This window comes from Blastomyces gilchristii (assembly GCF_000003855.2).
Source record: "Blastomyces gilchristii SLH14081 genomic scaffold supercont1.25, whole genome shotgun sequence".
In the NCBI taxonomy this organism is placed as follows: domain Eukaryota; kingdom Fungi; phylum Ascomycota; class Eurotiomycetes; order Onygenales; family Ajellomycetaceae; genus Blastomyces; species Blastomyces gilchristii.
Window position 1 is genome coordinate 491620 of NW_003101657.1, and position 4461 is coordinate 496080.

The window sequence follows — 4461 nt, forward strand, 5'->3', positions numbered from 1 at the left end:
CATGATTGCGCGGTTGGCAACGGAGCTGTTTGAATTAATGTTGCGTTTTGACGCTGAAGTGGTCTTCCCTGCATTAATTCAAAAAGCTTCTTTGGGGCGAGTCCTTGCCCAGATTTGTTGTTCCCCCCCCAGGTTCCTTCAGGGGAAGATGTGTCCCCGGGGAAGGGAGGTGGGGGGGTGAGCTTCTGAAATTGATGTTTTGAAACATCAAAGATGAACAGGGTTTTCATGAATGTCACTCCTCAGATATCTTCACAATTACAGATCAGAAATCTTCCAAAATCGGGAAGATTGGTGCATATGGCTAGGTCTTTCCACCTTACAATTTGTATGGCAATTTGGCCCGGGGTTGTGGTGTGATAGGGGAGAACAGGGGATAATCCCACACAGGAGTTTTGAACAACATCTGGTTCACATTTGGCTGGATAACTCCACCACCACACGGGGTATGCGGTCGGCGATGGGGTCAAAATGCTCGTATAATCGAGGGCTTTTCCATGGATCTATCAGCGGGTTCTTATGCAAAAAATTGAGCGAGTTCGTGGTGGAGCGGTTGTAAATGTGATCAGCGACTGAGAAGCGGTAGGAATCTGTGAAGTGTAACAGAATAGTCTATATGATTGATCGGGCGCAGCCCGCTACAATAAAGTATTTTATTGATGAAAGACTAGACTGACCGTGTGACCATGTCTGAGACCAGGATCAAACTTTACAGTTGTAATGTTGCCTAAAAGCATTACTTCTGATCATGATTTGTGTTCATCACATTGATCTCAAATTATGTTATTTCAAATATTAAAGATTTCAGATTCACTTTTCAAATAAAAATCTAGTCTCAGATAAAGAATATGTTTTGAATTCTTAGTCACATTTTCATTCTGATTTCATTATTGAAAATAGTATTAAATGAGACTATGAAATCATTTCTCACTTACATAATATCATAACATAGTACTCATTTGTTGAAAATTCAATAGAGAGTAATATTAAATATCATTACTTTTCTGAACACAGATCATAATTAATATCATTTTAATTAAAAAAAAATATAAAATACAAAAAAAAAAAATAAAAAAAATAAAAAATAAAACAATAACAAGAAAAAATCACAATAAAAAAAAAAGAGAAAGAAAAAAAGAAGAGAAAAATAAAAAAATAAAAAATAAAAATAAAAAAAAAATCAAGATCACAGAGCTGCAGTACTCTTAAAATACTTACTTCTCAGAGTCTTTATAATATTTATTATTAATTATGTATTTCTCACAGTGAGAGTAATATAGCTATGATGAGTCATTATCTTAATATTATCTAATAAATAATCAGTATATATCTGTATAAATATGAATAATTAGAAAATATACACTTAAAAAGTATGACTAGAATGAACTCTGCTGTCACTTGAATGATATCAAGAGTAGAATACTGAAATCAATGATTTCTCTCATTGATTTCATAGACAAGGTATGTAAAGATAATCTTGAAAAATATAAGATTCTCTGACTTCTGGTAAAAATGAATCTCACAGAGAGACTCTATTTTCATCATATCAGAGACTGAGTATTATTAAAAAGTATTACTTCAATGTATATACACTTACTGCAGTGATTCACTCTCTGCATATATAACTGAGAGTTATGACTTTCTCACACTGTATGACTCTCTCTGAGATACTGCTGCTGATTTGTAACTCATACAGTCTCTCAGTTTAGTACATACTGTATATATACAGCTCTGTGTGCTGAGACTGTGTTGATCATTATAACCTGATATAATACTTACTTTTCACAGACCATGTTTCATTTGATTGAGAGAAAGAGAGAACATGACTGCTGTTTTATTTAAGAGAGAATGAGTAATTAAATCTATAAAAGATAATTTGATTTCTTCTGTATTTGAAATTTAATTAGTCTATACTCTTCAATTTGAGAGTTTCTGAGAGTGTTTTAATAGTTTTCATACCAGCTTGAAATTAGTGATTGATTGAAGAAGAGAAAAGAGAGAAGAAAGAAATAAGAATAACTTATCTTTATAATATGAAAACAGAGAATTGCTGTAATCATTTATTCTAGTAACAAAGATCTGTTTTCTGCATGTATTTCTAATATAGATTATATAATAACTGTATACAAAGAATATCAACAGTGTATGTATTAAATGAAGATAATGTTACTATACAACACTGTAGCTGTTTCTGTACATCTCTGAAAGCTGTTAATATTTTCTTTGAGTCTCTTTATATTTAATAAGTCAGTAATATATTTCAATGCACTTTCTCTTTCATCATCATCATTATTATTATTATTATCATTATTATTATTATTATTATTATTACTATTATCATCATCATTACTATTATTATCATTATTATTATTATTATTATTATATTATTTCTGACTATCTCTTCTACTTTCATCTCTCTTCAACACTTACTGAAATCAATCATGTTATCTCTCTTCAAATATTCTGCAGTTCTGCAGATCATCAAGGCACATGAGTATTATCACAGATTGAAGAGAGAGAAGAGAAAGATGTTTAAGTAAGAAGAGACAGATTATAAGACATATTATAATGCCTTGAAGAGGCTTTATAAGAGAGTAGAATGATAACAATTTTAAGTAACACTTCTGATAGATTTAGACTGAACTAAGTATAGAAATAATGCAGATAACACTGTCTGTAAGAGATTAAAGAAGAAGATAGTGAAGAGTCTTATACAGTATTAGTGAGATCAGAAGAAGTTCTGAGAATGATTTAAGACTAAGATAAAGAGAGAAAGAGAGAAGAAGAGTATTACTATAAATAAGCAGCAGTAGAAGAAGATTAAGAGAGTGTTAAAGTGAGAGATAAAGAAGTTAAAACTGATAAGTTTTTTATTTATTAAGAGATAATGATTTTTAATAATACTTCTATTCTCTAATTGATTAGCAGAAGCTGACAGAGAAGAAGAGAATTAAGATCTTATTCAGATCTCAAATGCACTTCATGATTCAGAACATTGAGAAGACAGCTCTGCTCTCTGAGCATGTCAATCTGCTTACTACTGAGATGAAACCTGAGACAGCAGACCAGAAAATGCAGGATTTGAGGTACAGATTAACCTGGCTGAGAGGAAGCAGTAGAAACCCTTCTCTGAGAAGATAGTGAAGAGAGATTTTAAGATGATTATCATCTCAGATGAGAAGAAGAAGAAGAAGAAGAAGAAGTGAATTATGAAGAATAATAAGAAGAATGAGAAAGAGAAGAAAGATAATAAGTAGAAAAAGTTTTTTTCTTTTTATATTAGTTAGTTATAAGTTCATAATTATTAATAATTGAAATTAATTTTGAGTTTTTAAAAATTATTATACAAGTTGTAATCAAGTCAGGAATAATATATATATATATATATATTTAACTATCATGATTCACAAATCACTATAATGTATAAGTATCAATATTTTTTCAACATTAATATTCACAATATTAATATATTTTTAATGATATTATCTGATAATATAATTTGATAACACTCTCTTTCACAATATTAATATATTTCAAGAAATATGACAGAGATTAATCAAGATTATTTATTTACTTTTATATATTGATAATATTCAATCTGAGTTAGTACTAAAATTATAACTAAGCTAAGAAAGAAGATTATTTTCTCTTATAATAATTCTTCTTACACACATCAGTGATCAGTTATTATCTTTATTAAAAATAAATTATCATCTTTTTTAAATCTTCATCATATCTTCTGAATTTGTGGTTCGGAAGAACGTACAACTGTCGGATAATAACGCGGCCGCTTCTGAACTTGCTTACGAATGTAAAGAGGCCATAGCGGCCATCAATTAATTTAGTGTACAGTATATAAGAAGTCAGCATACATCTATAATCATACACTGACTCAAGTAACCTTTGAATCACATCTGATAGCATGTCTAAAAACCAGTGAGAAGTGCAGGCTTCTTCAGAGTGTGATAATTCTGTCTATGAAGTGATTCATAGTTATCATGTCAGTGTGGTTCTAAAACATCTCAAAAAAAAATAGTGTATGAAGAAGCAGTGAGTGAAAGAGCATCTGATTGATACTGCTCTGCTTGTTGAAGGAAAACTCCACACTCAGATGAATGCCATGTATGCGAATAGATGAGATGTGAGAAAGAAAATGAGAGCAGTGAACCAGATTCACAAAGAAGTTCACTCTCTACTCAAAAGAAGAATAAAAAGAAGACTGATCATCACTGAAGTTGTACAATAATAACAGAAATTATATAATGATATAGTGATATTATGATATAGTGATATTATAATATAGTAATATAATGATAGACATTGTACAATTAATGAGAAATCACTGAAATAAATACCTTCTCTAGTTAATATAAATAACACCCTTCTCTGCTACCTGAACTGAAAGATATACAGAATCTCTCAGAGAGTTTACTCAAAGCAGTAAGAAAAGCAGCTGAGATC